Here is a 19,478-nt window from a genome sequence, read left to right as displayed (position 1 = left end):
CCTGTGTGCTGAACCACTTTCAAAACTTTCTAGCCAGTTGAATTTTAAATGAAGGAAGATTGAAGTATTTTCAGGTGCCAGTAAGTGGAAGTGCTATTCTGTTAGGAATAAAGGAATATGATGGAGCAGAGCTAAACCCCAAGTGCTGCAGAAAGGCATGATTTTAATTTTAAAGTGCCTGTTATTCTTGGGGGACTAAAGATTGCTTTCCCCTTATGGAGAAAGTGTCTGTGAGTCAGCAGCATGAGAAATGTGTCTGAAGTCATCTGGGTGTGCTTGGGGGGCTACATAGGCCTCTAAAGAGATTTGTATTTTTAAATTGCCAAAGAAGTTTTATTGGTGATGTGACTGTCTGGGACAGCAGGGACAGTGGCATGACATTCTTCAGCAGTACATCACTGAGTTCTTTATAATAGAAATATTTAGGACAAATATTTCTCAAATATTTTTTAGAAAAAAATTTTCTTTTGTTTGTGATTGAATAAAAATTTCTTCACAGAGGCCTTGCAACTAGTCTTCAAAATTGTTAAACACACACATTTTTCCTTTACCTAACTAGTCATCAAGACATGCTTTTTGGCTAACATACCTGCCAAGAATAAATACTCAGTGAGCTTCCTTAAGTATGAATGTTTATTTATTTAAATTAACTTTTCCCCAGATATCTCAATATTGAAGAGGTAATTTCATTTTACTTTATTCTTTTGGCCATGCCACTCAGCTTGTGGAAACTTAGTTCCCGACCAGGGATCGAATCCAGGTCCACAGCTGTGAAAGAGCCAAGTATTAACCACTGGATCTCCAGGGAATTCCCCAGCATGCTTTCTTAATAAAGCAAAATTAAATCCCAAACACGAGCACAACTTCTGCCTGATTAGTGCTCAGGATGGTAATTCTCATGAAGAATTGCCTGATCTTAATAATTCGTAGTTTAATGTGAAGCTAATTAATAGAATTTTAATTAAGGAATTTGCTAATATTTTTTCTGTTAGGGATACAAACTCGTGTTAACATAGACGTTAAATGTAATTTATTTTGTGTTTACAAGGTGTAATCCTCTACCTGTGCTTGCAACCCCAACACTGACTCCTTCCAAGTTTACAGATAATGAGGAGATACAAAGCAAATGTGTGTCTTTTACATTTCTTCTTCTTGAAATATTTACACATAATTTCTGAAGCCCTGTGAAAATCAGAGTTCTAAAATCATATGTCATAGATGTATAACAGACGTCTAGGCCAACCAATTCCTGATTTTATTGGTGGAGAAAACAAAGTACTGACTCTTTCAGCTCTATTTAAGTTATGTGGATTACTGGTCTACTGGGAAACCTACCTATGTCATTTTCTCTCTGGAAAAATGTAGAGTTTATAATATAAAGAATTTAGGTTTTTTCAGTTTTATTATCTTTGAGATGTATGTATACCAAGGAATCTATATTATAGAGTAATTTATTTGCAGTCTCACACATGTAGTTATTTTATTGTCATTCTTTAAGCCATGATAAGTCTGTAATGCTGAAATAGCACTTCTCTTTGACCTCACACACAAGTAGTTGTTGTGAGCTTTTTTAAAGTAGGTCACTTGTTGAATTCCATTACATTGTATTTTATAGTGTCCCTGTTTTTCTTGTCTTTGGCTAGCAAATAACCTGGCATGCTTAATTGTCTTTCTTAAACTAATCATTAATTGACCAAATATTTTTCTGGGAAATATTATATCTCACTATGTTAATGATTTTTTATGTGTAGATGTTGGGAAATTTTTTTCAGTTGTTCTTTATATATTTCCGTCTCTACCTACCCTAAAGGAAGCCACATTTTAGTTTAAGATTGGGAAATAGAATAGAATGCAGAGCCCCAAAATAAACCCATACTTTTATGGTCGGTTAATCTACAACAAAGGAGGCAAGAATATAGGGCAAAGACAGTCTCTTCAATAAATGGTGCTGGGAAAACTGAATCACTTTCTTACACCACATAGAAAAGTAAAATAGGTTAAAGGCGTAAATGTAAGACTTTGAAACCACAAAACTCCTTCAAGAAAACATAGGCAGTAAGCTCTTTGACATCAGTCTCAGCAATATTTTTTTGGATACGTCTTCTTAGGTGAGAGCAACAGGAGCAAAAATAAACAAATAGGACTGCATCAACCTTAAAAGGTGTTTGCACAGTGAAGGAAGCCATAGAAAAATGAAACAGCAGCTTACTGAAAGGGAGAAGATATTTGCAGATTATATGTCTGATAAGGAGTTAATGTCCAAAACACATAAAGAACTCAAATAAGTAAAGAACTCATACAACTCAGTATCAAAAAAATTCAATTAAAAAGCAGGCAGAGGATCTGAGTAGACATCTTTCCAAAGAAGATACATAGATGGCCAACAGGCATGGGAAAAGATGCTCATATCACTAATCATCAGGGAAATGCAAATCAAAATCTTGATACCTCACACCTGTCAGAATGCTTGTCATCAAAAAGACAACAAGAGTTGGCGAGGATGTAGAGAAAGGGGAACCTCATGCATTGTTGGTGGGAATGCAAATTGGTACAACCACTATGATAAACAGTGTGGAGGTTCTGCAAAAAATTTAAAAAGGAAGTACCACACAGTCTCGCAATTTCACCTCTGGGTATTTATTTGAAGAAAACAAAAGTCAAAAAGAAATATGCACCCCCAAATGTTGTTGTGTTGCTGTTGAGTCACTCTGTCATGTCCATCTCTTTGTGACCTCATGGACTGCAGCAGGCCAGGCTTCCCTGGCCGTCACCAACTCCTGGAGCTTGCTCAAACTCATGTCCATTGAGTCAGTGATGCTACCCAACCATCTCATCTTCTGTCATCCCCTGCTACTTCTGCCTTCTATCTTTCCCAGCATCAGGGTCTTTTCCAGTGAGTAGGCTCTTCATATCAGGTGACCAAAGCATTGGAGCTTCAGCTTCAGCATCAGTCCTTCCAATGAATATTCAGGACTGATTTCCTTTAGGGTAGACTGGTTGGATCTCCTTGCAGTCCAAGGGACTCTCAAGAGGCTTTTCCAACACCACAGTTCAAAAGCATCAATTCTTTAGCGCTCAGCTTTCTTTAAAGTCCAACTCTCACATCCATACATGACTACTGGAAAAACCATAGCTTTGACTAGATGGATCTTTGTTGGCAAAGTAATCTGCTTTTTAATATGCTGTCTAGATTTGTCCTAGCTTTTCTTCCAAGGAGCAAGCGTCTTTTAATTTCATGGCTGCAGTCACCATCCATAGTGATTTTGGAGCCCAAGAAATTAAAGTCTGTCACTGTTTCCTGAATGGGGAGAGAGTAAGTAGCCATTCCTGATTCTCATGGACCCAGCAGATGGAGAGTAGTCTGGAGCACTGACTGGCATGCTCGGACCACCCAGCCAGTTCCAGTGCTGCTCCCATCTGGGGCAAAGGTGCCAATGTGGGAACAGAGAGAGCACACACTTAGAGGAACTGAGCCAGCTCATACCTGCTCCATCACCTTGCCATCTGACCCCACACCCAATGAGACAGCATCAGCCACTAGGCACAGGGGAAACCCCAGCTCACACCTGGTTCTGGCTGTGTCTCCTCCATCACCAGTTCCACCTTCCACCAAAGTGAGAGCTGCTTGGACACCTGGGGAAAAACATGACCTGTGCTAACTTCATACCCTGCTCTCCCAACAGAGCCACAGGCAGACTGTATCAGAATGCTCCTACACAAGGGCAGCCCTTCAAGACCTGGATAGGTAACCATTTACCCCTAATTTCATAGAGACAGAGGCAATTGTTTCAAACAAAAGAACAAGAAAACTCCCTGAAAAAACAACTAATGAAACAAAGATAAATAATTTAGCAGATAAGCTGTTCAAAACATTGATAATAAGAATGCTAACTGAACTAGGGAAGAGGGCAGATGAACAGAATGAGAATTTTAATAAGGAACTTGGAAACAAAAGCCAGTCAGAACTGAAGACAGAGACTGAAATGGAAAACCCACTAGAAGGAATTAACGGCACACACGGTGATACAGAACACATGAGCAATCTGGAGGATTAGAATAATGAAAATCACCCAATCAGAACAGCAAAAAGGAAAAAATAAACAATTTAAGGGACCTCTGGGACAACATCGGGCATACTAACATCCTCTTTATATGAGTCCCAGAAGGAGAAGACAGAAGAAAGGGTTAAAAGTGTGTTTGATAAAATTATGACTGAAAACTTTCCAGACCTGAAGGAGAGAAACATATATTCAGGTACAGGAAACAGAAGAGTCTCAAAGGAGTCTCAAATAAACCCAAGGAGATCCACCCCTACACACCATAATTAAAATGGCAAAACTTGAAGAGAGAATTCTAAGGGCAACAAGAGGAAAAGTCGTGTACAAGGGAATCCCTGTAAGGCTATCAAATGAATTCTCTGTAGAAACTTTGCAGACCAGAAAGGAGTGGCATGTTAAATGTGAAGTGCTATGAGAGAAAAACCTATGCAACCAAGAGTGTTCTACCTGACAAGATTGTCATTCAGGATAGGAGAGATAAAGAACTTCTCAGAGAAGCAAAAACTAAGAGAGTTCATAAACACTATACCAACTCATTAAAAGCAATGTCGAAGGGTCTTCTCTAAGTGGAAAAGGGTAAGCTCCAAACTCCAGTAAGAATTTATAGGAAAGGAAAAAGCCCACTAGTAAAGGGAAGTATATAGTAAAGGCTGTGGATCAACCACTTACATAAGCCAGTATGAAGATTAAAAGAGAAAAAAAATTGTAAAATCAACTGTAACTATAGCTAACAGTTAAGGGAGAAACAAGAGAAGATATAAGATGTAAAATACGACATCAAAACACAAAATGCCAGGGAGGTGGTAGTAAAGATGCAGATCTTTTAGCATGTGTTGAAACTTAATGACTACCTAGAGGCTTAATACAAATTGTATTCCAAACATTTGGATACTCTTCTAAATAAAAAATACATTTGTCTTTTTTCCTCTACTGAGATTATTTCCTTTCTTAGAAAGAACCAATAATTCCTATTCAAATTAAAAATGTTCTCTTTTTTCAATTATTTATGGTCTCTTAACCTCTGAAATATTTCATAATAATTGATTTCATATTATTTAGCTTTTAAAATCAGTAAGATGGAAACAGCAGGAATTATGTAGAATTGGCCAAATCATGTGTAAATGTTTAACTTATCAATCAAGGATGAAGTAACAGTTAAGTGTGATTTGTGTAACAAGTAGGCTAATAAGAGAGGGAAAGGGAGAAAGGGAAAGCCCATGAGTATTTTTCAGTCAGTCAGTTCAGTAGCTCAGTCGTGTCTGACTCTTTGCGACCCCATGGACTGCAGCACACCAGGCTTCCCTGTCCATCACCAACTCCCAGAGCTTACTTAAACCCATGTCCAGTGGGTTTAAGTCGGTGATGCCATCCATCCATCTCAACCTCTGTCATCCCCTTCTCCTCTCGCCTTCAATCTTTCCCAGCATCAGGGTCTTTTCCAATGAGTCAGTTCTTCATATCAGGTGGCCAAGGCATTGGAGCTTCAGCATCAGTCCACTATACATATTTTATCTACACTACCACTATGTACAATGGAGTGTGCAACCTTCTTTGTTTTCCCTGCCTCCACGACAGGAGATGCAAGAGACTCGTGTTTGATCCCTGAGTCGGGAAGATCGCCTGGAGGAGGGCATGGCAACCCACTCCAGTATTATTGCTGGGAAAATTCCATGGACAGAGGAGCCGGGTGGGCTGTGTTTCATGGGATCACAAAGAGCTGGACATGACTGAAGCGACCGAGCATGCATGCATACTTTATATAGTATTGAGAAGAATATAAAAAAGCAAAAGGAAAATAAAAAGCTCATAATTTTGTTACACAAAGCTAACTACAGTTTATCTTCATTGTTGTAGCCTTTCAGCCTTTTTTCTATGCATGCATTAATGTAGTAAGTCTATATATACTCAAATACACAATATACACATACACACTATTTTGTAAACTGCTTTTACTTCTCTGCCATTAAATATCCTATCTGCATGCATTTAGTGAGCATGCATTACTTTTGTTAATGAGATATAAAATTTTAAAAATTGATTCTTCTATTAAACTCACTTTACAGTGGGAAGATAATCAAAGTCCTAAGGACCCTCATGAAGACTAAGAAAAATGCTCTTAACATTTTGCTTAGAGAAAAAAGAGTGAGTTAAAGGAATCACAGACTGACCTAGTTTTACCCCACAAAATCTTGAGCCATAGTTAATGCTGCGTTTTCTGATCAAAAGTTATATTTTGCTTGCTTTTAAGGGTATCCGAGCTAAACTGAAATCTTTAATAACGGTCAGTGCCCAAAAGACCATAGTTCTCAATAGTCTTTACTATACTTTCTAGAACAATCTAGGCTCTACTTAGCCAAACCAGGTATATTTCAGAATACAAACCTGATGATTTTTATGTTATATTGTAGTTTATAATAATGTTTTAAGGTAAGCATATCACTAATAGAGAAAAAATTCAAAAAGAGCTCCAAAATAATTCTAAAGGGATTATCTTTCTTTGTATTAACACAAGTTCTAACTTTGGGGAACCTACTGAAAAAAATGTAAGTTATAGGATAATTAGGTTGCTTATGTAAATATTCTCACTTTAATTTTTTTTAATACTTTCAAATTAAAGTATTGCTTCCTTTCATTCTATTCGTGGTCACTTTACTTTTTGTTTCACCTACTTAAAGTTCTAGCAATTGATCATCGTTTTCCAGAAGCACCTTGGTAGGCAGCCACCCTTCAGTAACTTCACTAACCAGCTTTGGCAAGTGCCTTGAGTTAATCAGTGACTCTACAGTCGAGCCTAAGCGTGTGAAAAAAGAACGCCCCTTTTAAAGTGAGCTCTCTACTCAGGTGGCTGTGTTTTCTGGTGGAAGAGTGAGAGCCAACACTTTGGAGAGTAGTTTGTTGCCTGTTTCCACTGCAGGATAATTAATCCCAGCCAATGGGTGCCGCACATAGTGTTTGGGAGTAAGTATGCAGCAACAGTAATTACTGCAACCTACATATTTGCAGGGGCCAGATGGAGGGATGGGGGGAGGGACACTCAGGGGCCCGTGTTAATTATCTGCTCTGGGAATCAGCTGCTGAGTAACTTGATACCTCCAACCTAATGCTGCTATGTGGAAATGTGAGCCTGGTGTTGCTAAATCTTCTCATCTCTTTCAGAAGAAATTGAATTATGGATGATGTATGTCAAATCTCACCGCTTTTGCAGTATTAGCCACTGTTTATGGGGGAAAAAAAGTAGTGAGCAGTGCAAAAAGCACTTCCCTGCTGCTGAGACAGGCTGCCGACTGAAGGCCTCCAGAATTGATATTAATATAAACCTTCAGTTTTTACTTATTTGTGAGTGATCTGTATTGTAACTATAACTTCTGTTTTGCTGAATGATTGTCAAAAGGACTTTCCTATTATTTTTGGTGAACTAGAACAAAGAAGCTTATTTAGTTGGTGCTTTGTAAATAAAGTTTTCTTTTGCAGAGACAAAAAGACCCTTTAAGAATGGACATTACATCAGAGCATTACTAACCATTAATTTCACTTGAAGTTGTAGAATGTTGAATCCAGAAGGGACCTTACCAGCAAGTAAAATGACCCCTTTCATATAAGGGCTGAGAGGGTAACAGGCAGGAAGGCCAGGGGTCTCCAAATGGAGGAAATAGGCTGCAGGTGTCTCCTAAAATTCTGTGTTGCCATGACAACACCTGGTTCCACCTGAACTTTTCTCAAACCTTGAGCTAACCAATGCGTTTTTCTTATGGAAATGTTTTTCTTAAGCTATGTTAATGAAACTATGTATTTGGTTTGGAATTTGCCTTTCTTCAAAATGGTTCCACCTAAAACTAACTTTTTTCCTCTTCTCAAACTTTGGACTGATAATAGCTCAACAGACAAGTATTCATATCATTTGTTTTATGACTGGGGGATGACACAGCTCATGGCATCATATTTCAAAAATGCATATTGTGGGAGAGGGGCCTGGTGAAACCCTCAGCATTGAGGTGTCCCTCTTATCTAATGAATAGCTTTCCAACAGATATAAAACATCCTGCTACAGACTAGCAGGGGGGCACTCTCCATCCCCCTTCTGATGTCTATGTCAGAAGCTTTCTCTGTCCTTATCATACTTTAATAAAACTGCTACACAAAAGCTCTTGAGCGATCAAGCCTGGTTCCTGGTCCTGAACCTAAATCTTCTTCTTTGGAGATCAAGAATCTGACACCGTTCACTGTATCAGGACCTTAGGTCAGGCCATTGAGGGTGAGTTTTAAAATTAGGTGATAGTTTTCCAGTAATAACTTCTATGGTCAAGAGTGCTTTGCCTTAAAAAAAAAATGATTGTTGTGTTTTCATTTTCATTCATTTCTATACATATTTTGATTTCTTTTTTGATTTCTTCTATGATTTGTTGGTTATTCAGAAGCATGTTATTTAGCCTCCATATTTTTGAATTTTTAACAATTTTTTTCCTGTAATTGAGATCTAATCTTACTGCACTGTGGTCAGAAAAGATGACTGAAATGATTTCAATTTTTTTGAATTCTCCAAGACCAGATTTATGGCCCAGGATGTGATCTATTCTGGAGAAGGTTCCGTGTGTACTTGAGAAAAAGGTGAAGTTGATTGTTTTGGGGTGAAATGTCCTATAGATATCAATTAGGTCTAGCTGGTCCATTGTGTCATTTAAGGTTTGTGTTTCCTTTTTCATTTTCTGTTTAGTTGATCTATTCATAGTTGTGAGTGGGGTATTAAAGTCTCCCACTATTATTGTGTTACTATTAATTTCCTCTTTCATACTCGTTAGCATTTGCCGTACATATTGCGGTGCTCCTATGTTGGGTGCATATATATTTATAATTGTTACATTTTCTTCTTGGATTGATCCTTTGATCATTATGTAGTGTCCTTCTTTGTCTCTTTTCACATCCTTTATTTGAAAGTCTATTTTATCTGATATGAGTATTGCGAATCCTGCTTTCTTTTGTTCTCCGTTTGCGTGAAATATTTTTTTCCAGCCCTTCACTTTTAGTCTGTATGTGTCTCTTGTTTTGAGGTGGGTCTCTTGTAGACAGCATATATAGGGGTCTTGTTTTTGTATCCATTCAGCCAATCTTTGTCTTTTGGTTGGGGCATTCAACCCATTTACATTTAGGGTAATTATTGATAGGTGTGGTCCCGTTGCCATTTACTTTGTTGTTTTAGGAGTATATCTACCTAAAGAAACAAAAGACCTATACATAGAAAACTATAAAACACTGATGAGACAAATCAAAGAGGACACAAACAAGTGGAGAAACATACTGTGTTCATGGATTGGAAGAATCAATATTGTCAAAATGGCTATTCTACCCAAAGCAATCTATAGATTCAATGCAATCCCTATCAAGCTACCAACGGTATTTTTCACAGAACTAGAACAAATAATTTCACAATTTGTATGGAAATACAAAAAACCTCAAATAGCCAAAGTAATCTTGAGAAAGAAGAATGGAATTGGAGGAATCAACCTGCCTGACTTCAGACTCTACTACAAAGTCACAGTCATCAAGACAGTATGGTACTGGCACAAAGACAGAAATATGATCAATGGAACAGAATAGAAAGCCCAGAGATAAATCTACGAACCTATGGACACCTTATCTTTGACAAAGGAGGCAAGGATATACAATGGAAAAAAGACAACCTCTTTAACAAGTGGTGCTGGGAAAACTGGTCAACCACTTGTAAAAGAATGAAACTAGAACACTTTCTAACACCATACACAAAAATAAACTCAAAATGGATTAAAGATCTAAATGTAAGACCAGAAACTATAAAACTCCTAGAGGAGAACATAGGCAAAGCACTCTCCGACATAAATCACAGCAAGATCCTCTATGACCCACCTCCCAGAATATTGGAAATAAAAGCAAAAATAAACAAATGGGACCTAATGAAACTTAAAAGCTTTTGCACTACAAAGGAAACTATAAGTAAGGTGATAAGACAGCCCTCAGATTGGGAGAAAATAATAGCAAATGAAGAAACAGACAAAGGATTAATCTAAAAAATATACAAGCTTCTCCTGAAGCTCAATTCCAGAAAAATAAATGACCCAATCAAAAAATGGGCCAAAGAACTAAACAGACATTTCTCCAAAGAAGACATACAGATGGCTAACAAACACATGAAAAGATGCTCAACGTCACTCATCATCAGAGAAATGTAAATCAAAACCACAATGAGGTACCATTACACGCCAGTCAGGATGGCTGCTATCCAAAAGTCTACAAGCAATAAATGCTGGAGAGGGTGTGGAGAAAAGGGAACCCTCTTATACTGTTGGTGCGAATGCAAACTAGTACAGCCTCTATGGAGAACAGTGTGGAGATTTCTTAAAAAACTGGAAATAGAACTGCCATATGACCCAGCAATCCCACTTCTGCGCATACACACTAGGAAACCAGATCTGAAAGAGACACGTGCACCCCAATGTTCATCGCAGCACTGTTTATAATAGCCAGGACATGGAAGCAACCTAGATGCCCATCAGCAGATGAATGGATAAGGAAGCTGTGGTACATATACACCATGGAATATTACTGGGCCATTAAAAAGAATTCATTTGAATCAGTTCTAATGAGATGGATGAAACTGGAGCCCATTATACAGAGTGAAGTAAGCCAGAAAGATAAAGAACACTACAGCATACTAACACATATATATGGAATTTAGAAAGATGGTAACGATAACCCTATATGCAAAACAGAAAAAGAGACACAGAAGTACAGAACAGACTTTTGAACTCTGTGGGAGAAGGTGAGGGTGGGATGTTTCGAAAGAACAGCATGTATATTATCTATGGTGAAACAGATCACCAGCCTAGGTTGGATGCATGAGACAAGTGCTCGGGCCTGGTTCACTGGGAAGACCCAGAGGAATCGGGTGGAGAGGAAGGTGGGAGGGGGGATCGGGATGGGGAATACATGTAACTCTATGGCTGATTCATATCAATGTATGACAAAACCCACTGAAATGTTGTGAAGTAATTAGCCTCCAACTAATAAAAAAAAAAAAAAAAAGAAAATGAAAGCATTCTATTTTTTAATGACCAGTCTGCTCTAGAGCTCACAGCTATTCTATTAATAGATAGCATAAAAAAAAAAAAAAAAATTGTTGTGATTGTAGTTAAATCAGGAAAAGTTATACATTTCTCTAATGATTTAAATAAAACACTTGGGTAAGAAGAGAGCAAGATATTGAAAACAAACAGGAAAAGAGTGCTTTGCCTTATTGGGTTTCTGTGGCTGTATTCAGAGTGGAAAAGTCTGGGGAGGTTTTAGGCTGAAGTGCATAGAATATCTATAATTTACCATTAATACAGGTGAACAGTGGGACTAGATATGTACTCCATACTCTCTGGGTAACATTCTTCCTTCTTCCTTTTCTTGTAGTATTATTTCCTATTCTCTGTACCATAATGTACTCTAAAGTATATCTTTAATGTAATAGCCATTAAATTGTTTAGTGGTTCCTGCTTAGTTTTTAAATTAAGGGCATGGTTTGCGGGTTGTATCTTGCTGTGTATTGCCCCAGTTTCTTTTCGTACCAGTCAAGTGACCTTTGATAAGACGAGAGTGCCTAACTGCTTCTGGGTCATTTTGGTCAGGTTTGTTGGTCTATGTGGTAGCATGATTTTAGAGAATCACGTATAGGGGACTTTCTAAAAGATCTGTTTAAGAGTAGAATGAACTTATGCATTTAACGCTCCATACACTGGAATGAGGAGCTAGGTTTTCTTACCTTCATTTTTTAAGAGCTCAGAGAGAGAGTTCCCTGGTGTTCCAGTGGCTAAAACTCCTCACTCCCAATGCAGGGGGCCCAGGTTCGATCCCTAGTCGTGGAACTAGATCCCGTGTGCCGCCACTAAGACCCAGTACAGTCAAATAAATAAATAGATTAATAATAATAAGATAAAAGCTCAGAGTGGTTAAGGAACTTTCCCATAGCCTCCAGCTGATAACAAGTGGAACTAACTTGGAAGGTCAGGTCTTTAACTTAGAAATGGTGCTTTTGTCCTTTACCTCACAATTATGTTTTAAAAAAAAAGCAACAGTAAATAAAATCCCACCATAACTAGTAGTCTTGTTTGATAGCATAAATGATAATCATACCTAAAAGCTTTATACCTAAACTATGAATAGTTGGAATAATGTTTTGTTCCAAGCATCATCTCTGATTTGTCCTCACGTTTTATATCCATCAACCCTACAGCTTGGTCAATAATGGGCTTTTATGAAATAGTAAAACCAGAACAGCAAAGCTGGCATAAGGGAAACAGTGCAACAACATATGGGTTGAGACCATGAACTGACCTGAGGTTAGTGCCAGGTCCACCCCTAACATACTGTGTGGCTGTGGGCAAGTTAGTTAACCTGGATAAGCATCTGTTCCTTCCAGCACTAACTAGGAGCGCTAATTACGGTGGCTAGCCCCTGAGGTTATCATGAAAAATAACTGAGCTTGTCTGTCCTCTAAATGAAAGCCAGTTGTTGCTGCTCTGTGGCTTCCTTTCCTATAGTTGGCCGTACTTTGTTGCCTCTAAGGTAAGCCTGCTGCCTTCTAAGAACCTTTATCATTTCCCTTCTTTGAATTTCTTTCCCAGAGATGACAACTCTATCTGCTAAATGCAGATTTCTAACTTGAATATGGTGTCTTCTTTGGGGTGAATCTCTAAAGGAGCCTTGAGGCTTATGACGAAATCTCAGTTCAGTTCAGTCGCTCTGTCGTGTCTGACTCTTTGTGACCCCATGGACCGCAGCACGCCAGGCCTCCCTGTCCATCACCAACTCCCGGAGTTTACTCAAACTCATGTCCATTGAGTCAGTGATGCCATCCAACCATCTCATCCTCTGTCATCCCCTTCTCCTCCTGCCTTCAATCCTTCCCAGCATCTGGGAAGGACTGACTCAAATGAGTCAGTTCTTCACATCAGGTGACCAAAGTATTGGAGTTTCAGCCTCCCATCAGTCTTTCCAATGAATATTCAGGACTGATTTCCTTTAGGATGGACTGACTGGATTTCCTAGCTGTCCAAGGGACTCTTAAGAGTCTTCTCCAACACCACAGTTCAAAAGCATCAATTTTTTGGCGCTCAGCTTTCTTTATAGTCCAGCTCTCACATCCATAACATGACTACTGGAAAAACCATAGCCTTGACTAGATGGACCTTTGTTGGCAAAGTATTATCTCTGCTTTTTAATATGCTGTCTAGATTGGGCATAACTTTCCTCCCAAGGAGTAAGCGTCTTTTAATTTCATGGCTGCAGTCACCATCTGCATGCAAAAGCACTGCAGATGACGAAATCTGATTAAGCCCCAGTTTGGAGTTAGACAGGAAGCCTGGACAAAGCTGAGTGCCGGGTTTTGGTGTCACCAGTGGCTGGATGACACCAAATAGTGGCGGGAACTATTCTCGTGCCTGGAGGAGTGTGGATGGCAAGCGTGCCCCTACGTCCACCCCTTCTGGACTCTGGCCTTGATTGCCTCTTGGCTGGATTGCCATTGCCGCCTTCTCCACAAAGTCTTTGTTTCTACTCCGTCGTATCTCTTCCTGACCTTCCCTCCTTGGCTCCACAGCAGTCTGCCTAAACTGCAGATCTGGCTGGGCCACTTCCCTGCCGGAGCCCTATTGCCTAGTGGTGCTTCTCAAACTTCGGTCATTCACTTCCTTTCCAAATACCCCCATATCTGCAAGCCATCTGTACTACTGTTTCCTTAAGAGTTGTCTTCAAAGGATTTAGATCAACTCTTTTTTTTTATTTTTAATTTAGGCTTTTCCTGAGTAATAGTAATAGTAATATCTGTGAAATTTAGGAGCTAATAATATGCTAATTGTGTTGACTCCTGATACTCTTTAAATAAATATATAACAATGGAAATATGTTCCTCTGGGCATCCTCTGAAGTCACTGGAGCTGCCCCTGCTACACTTTGGGGAACAGTGGCCTCGGAATAAGGTCAAAGCATGTTATCTTGTGCCCAGGATTTGCTGTGACCCAGTGACCCAGCTCCTCTGGCTTTTTCTCCCCCCTTCTCCTGCCAGTCCAATAACAAAGGATAAAATTATCTCTTTTTTCCCCACCTGTCAGGAATTCTTCCCCTCCCTGATGAGTTCTGGTCCTACATGGACATCCCAGCCCTGATGCCCACTGGCTTCTGCCATTGTGTTGTTGGAACTGTGTTGGGCATTTTTGTTGGCTTCTCTCAGCCTGATCGCTCAAGGGCAGGGGCTGGATAACCCTGGGCAGGCACTGTGTCTCGGTAGCCTGTCCCGATTACAGAATCTGCATCAGGAAGCCACCAGGGACATGATTGCATTGTCCCTCCTTCCCTCTGCCATGTCCAGTTTGACCTCCTTCCAGCATCACCGTGCCCTTATGATGCCAGGTCTTTTTGCACACGTCCCCTCCAGTGGAATGCTGCTTCCCTTCCTGCTGTAACTAACTCTTTCTTCAAAACACAGCTAGACCTGGGCCCCTTGGAGGCCTTCCCTGACCCCAGCATGAAATGATTCTCCACCGGGCTTACCTTTGTTGTCACTCTTCCTAAAATGATAACAACAAGAAAGAAAGAGGCAACAGATTGAGCGCGGAGGCCAGAGTGGGATGTTGGAGCAGAGATACAAGAGCATGTGGCTGCAGCAAAGAGCCCATTAGGGAGACTGACCCAAAACAAAGCTCTCAGGCAGCCCTAAGGAGTTTGAAATTATCCCAAAACCTCCAGGGAGACAGTGGAAGGATTTTGCACAGCTGGATCAAGTGCTCAGATTTGTATTTTATCACCTTGCTTCTACTTCTCTGCCTCTTCCTCTTGGCTTCCTTCCAGGACTTCTTCTCCTGCTTCTTCCTCACATACCAGATTTTTCCAGGACCCAGTACCTGCCTGTGAGTCCCCTGCTCACAGGTGTTCAACCCTTATTGCTTCATGACCGCATGGTAGCCAGCAGGGCGGTAATTACTGGTAATGCAGTAATTGTGTTGGCTTGGCCAGAGGCCACAGACAGTGTTCTGAGGTAACTGAGGCCGAAGCTTGGTGACTCACGGAAACCACAGGGCGAGTCATTGTACTTCAAAAATAAAATAAAAAATAAAAATTAATTAATTAATTAAAAAAATAAAAAATGAAATAAAAGCCATCAGCGGGCTGTCAGAGGCCAAGACAAATGATGAATGAGATACCATTGAGTTTCTTCACAGTAGGTCAAGTCGGAGGAAATCAGCTTCACTGACGTGGTGAGGGAGGGGACAGGATGTGAAAACCCCGCCTCCATCCACACAGCTTCTGAGGCAGTTTCTGCTGTGCTGTGCTAAGTCGTTTCTGCCGTGTGTGACTCCTTGCCGCTCTGTGGACTGTAGCCGCCAGGCTCCTCTGTCCATGGGACTCTCCAGGCAAGAATACTGGAGTGGGTTGCCATGCCCTCCTCCAGGGGATCTTTCTGACCCAGGAATCGAACCCTGGTCTCCCATGTCTCCTTCACTGGCAGGCAGGTTCTTTACCACTAGCGCCACCTGGGACGAAGGGCATATACTAGAAGGTTAATAGAATCAGGAATAAAAAGGAGTTGCGAGAAAAATGTTTAACCCAAATGTTAACAATATAACCTGAAGGGAAGATGAGGTATGGGAAGGAAGCCTTAGGGAGAAACAAAATCTTGAGGCTTATTTTTTTGTTTGTTTGTTTGGGGTCTTTTGACCACAAAGCAAGGCATGTGGGGGATCTGAGTTCCCTGACTAGGGATCGAACTCATAACCCTCTGCATTGGGAGCTCGGAGCCTTAACCGCTGGACCACCATGGAGGTCCCAGAGGCCTATATATGTATTTTTAAGAATGGGGAAGTGCAAGTAAATTTGTGGATTAAGATGAAGGAGATAAAGTGGTGGAGAAGTGAGATGGGAATAAAGTAGGGAGTCCACTCAGGGGTGGGACTGTCTGAATTTCTGAGAGGAGGGTTAAAACAGGAGAGCAGTTACTTCTGAAGAGAAAGCTCACTAAGAGAGGGCCAGAGGGGAGCACCTTATTAGAATGGTCCTACAGAGAGTCTTCTGTTCTGAGAGGCAGGGTGGGCAGAAGAGAGACTGAATCGGGGCTGAGGGCTGACTCTGGAATAGCTGCTGAGTGGGGGACCCACAGGGGAGGGGTGCTGGAGGGGAGTAGAGAGCCCCACGAGGGCGGGTTTCTTCTGACACATGTTGGGTGCCCTTGACTTGTCGTGGACCCATTAAGCACCAATAAGCAAATTCAGCAACATCCATCATCTCACTAGCGGAGTTAGAAAGATGACTGTTTCTGTGCATAGGTGTTTGGAAGGGCAGGTGCAACGGGAGGATGAAAGCTCTGTGCCTTTAGGAGGCCCTGGTAGGGGTGAGGTGCAGAGACTGGCCTGGAAGCGTGTGAATTCCCGAGGGGCTGATGCTGGGGAAAAGCGAGGGGTGAGGGTCAAGGAGAGAGCAGAACTGACGTGGTCGTGGTCGTGAGGAACGCGTGGGCGAGAGGAGGGCAGAGGGACAGGGAGGGGGTTTTCAGAACTTCAGGCCTGTTTCCAGAGGGCAGGGTTCGGTTCTGGGAACTAACCTCCAGGAAAATCCAGTTAAGCTAGCCAAAAAGAACTGTTCCAGGAATTAGGTTAGAGAAACTTAAATAAACTCAGGGCCGCTCTAATCTAGAAGGAGGAAAGAAAAAAAAAAATGAAGTCACATCCTCTTCTCTTTGGTCTCCTAGGACCAAAGAATGAAGCAATCAAACTGGCTCCAAATGAGCTTTAATTTTCTCCTGTAGAACAGGCCTTTTTAACTGTTCACCCCTGCTTTCCACTCAGAGGCATAGCGTGAAAACCTCTCTTCCTGAGACAATGAGGAGGTTTTATTTACGTGTGGGAGGCTATGGTTGAGAGATGCTGAAGTGTGCCAGGGTCCTGGGCATCTGAGAAGAGACTCGAGCACTTCCCAGCAGGTTGCCCTGTTGCACAACCTCCTTTGGAGGTTTCCCATATCGCCTGAGGCTTCTGGAGGCTGGGGAGACTGTTGGCAGCAGACAGAGAGCCTGCCCCCTGAGAGAGGTGGGAGGCTGTCCAGGGGTGTTGTCCCACCTATCACAGCCAGCAGAGAACCGTTTCCACCGGTTTGGCTGAGCAGAGTGGGTTGCCTTGACGTTCCCCAGGCCTGGAGCTGAGTGCTGTGTGCAGTGCGTGCAAGTGTGGAGGAGGAGGTATGAGGGGTGTGCCCCCATGTGACCTAAGGGCCCCTTAGGGCATCTCATGCCTCCTTAAGCTTCGTTCATAAAACCCCAAACCAAGGAAGTAGCCGACCCGTACTAGGAAACCCTTAGCTAGACAGGTACAAAAGTGCACCATGCCCCTTGGGGCTCAGCATTCATAAAAGAGGAGGCAGTCAGCTTAGACTGGCTGGAACATTTCCAGTGATGGGGTATTCAGGCACATCATTCAGTCTTTGGAGCCTCAGTTTTCTGATCTTTAAACAGGGTCTAATAACACTTGACTCTTAGAGCTGTTGTGTAATGTGAGGTCCTCAAGGCAGGGAATCCAGTCTTTTCTTTATAGGTAGCTGATATATTTCATCAGCATTGCTTAAAACATAAGGTCACTTCTGCGTTTAGCAGTAAAATTTTTCTGACACTGACCTTCTTTTCTGTGGTATTTTGAGAATGCCTTTCCTCTCCTTTCTAGATACTTCCTTTTGTGGTAAGTTCAACAAGCCTGGGGATTGTCCAGTTTAAAGGGATGGCCCTGGCTGCTCTTGATCTTGCTACAAAATAGGCCACTCTGTCAACCAACGATCCCAGAGGCTTGATTCACCTCTCAGGAAATCCAGCCATCCCAAGAGAAGAGATTGGAATAAACCTCTCTTATTTGATCACCGCAGATTCTTGCCCCAGGTTGACATATTTCTTCTAGAGAGAAAAGGGCATGGTGGCAAGAATATTTGTGCCAAAACTCACCTTTTCCTCCCCAGCCCTTCACTTGTTACAGCTCCTAGGGATCTCATAGTGAAGGAGAGGGAAGCCTGGAGTGCTGCAGTTCATGGGATTTCAAAGAGTCAGACACGACTGAGTGAACAGCAACGAAGGGAACTCACACATATATGTATGACATGTGTAGCCATTGCTTTCCATCGTATGTCCATTGTGGCAAGTTGTTTGACCTAAGTTTTCCCATCAGCAACTCAACATGCCCAAATTAATCTGCTCCTGAAATAACCATAGCATTTGTATGGATCCCAGGTCATCAGTCTAGATCAGACTGTTCCCCCCACCCCCTTGAAGAGTTTCTCTTCCAGAAGGAAGGGGTGGAAGAGGGGATATTATGCTTTTCTTAGAGCTTACCACTATTAGGACCAGCTTAATTCAACAGAGATGCTCTGATAACGTTGAACTTTGAAAAAGAAGGTATTAGGCATGAGATTCCTTCTTTTTGGGAAATCATTTGGCCCTCATACGGATCTTCCTTCCCACTCACCTGCCCAGTGGGTTATGGGAACAAGCTGTGGTCACCAAACAGGAACTGTTCAACTCTACCCTCCTCTAAAATAATGTGTCCTAACTCACCTTGAATCAGCATAGTAAAAAGAATTGCTCAAATGGTTTCCCAAACAATTTATTGTCTTGGTCACCAAAAAGGACAGTGACTGGCAATTGCTGAGATAGGAACTCACCTTAAAATCTTCACTTACCTGCAGTTGTCACAATTTATAAATTTTCTTGTAAGAGAAATAAAATTATATTAAATTTTCTTAGAAATAAAATCTTCAGTTCGAATCTCTGCCTCATCCCTCATTCCCTTGCAGTCTTACACAGGGACATATGCCAGCATGAGCCTCTAGCATTTCTTAGGAGGCTTCTTCAGTGTTTATACTTGTACAATGACTTCTTCTTTGAGAGTAACCTGTTGGAGGATAAATAAATGAGCAGTCCTTCATGGACAGTTGGTTCAAAAAGTGATTAAGGAAATGTGTCTTGTGTCATAACCTGGACATTAACTGGGAACCAGTGCAGAAATCAATGTAGGATACATTTGGGGAAGACTTTGCAATGTGATTCGAAGAACCCTGATTGTCACCTCATGAGATCTGGTCCTGGCTGTGACGCTCATAGTAGACTTCAACGTCCTCATTGTCTTATATCAAGAAGAGTCAGCTGGATTAAATGATACCTTATATCTCCAACCCTGATATTCCAGAAGGTAGCTCCTCCAGGGCCGTGTCACTGGCGCATAGTGGGTGCACAGAGAGTATTGTTTAAGGAAGCAATGCCCCACAGCCAAGGACCACCAGGAACACCCCTGAAGTTGAATGAGCTGGCTTGACTTACTACATTGAAGTAGAATGCAATGGGACTTAAGGCCATCTTAGGGCCCTTTCTAGTTAGAGGGTGCT

At 41.3% G+C, this 19,478-nt stretch overlaps 1 protein-coding gene across 4 annotated transcripts in view; it reads left to right on the top strand.

Annotated features, from left to right (window-relative positions):
- NCOA7 (nuclear receptor coactivator 7) overlaps positions 1-19,478 on the top strand; it is a 159,485-nt gene that overhangs the window by 118,655 nt on the left and 21,352 nt on the right. The gene's annotated exons all lie outside the window — the stretch shown is intronic.

The sequence above is a fragment of the Dama dama genome, chromosome 28, assembly GCF_033118175.1.
Source record: "Dama dama isolate Ldn47 chromosome 28, ASM3311817v1, whole genome shotgun sequence".
NCBI classification, from domain to species: Eukaryota; Metazoa; Chordata; class Mammalia; order Artiodactyla; family Cervidae; genus Dama; species Dama dama.
The sequence above is the reverse complement of the archived record's forward strand: the minus strand, read 5'-3'. Positions and strand labels throughout refer to the sequence as shown.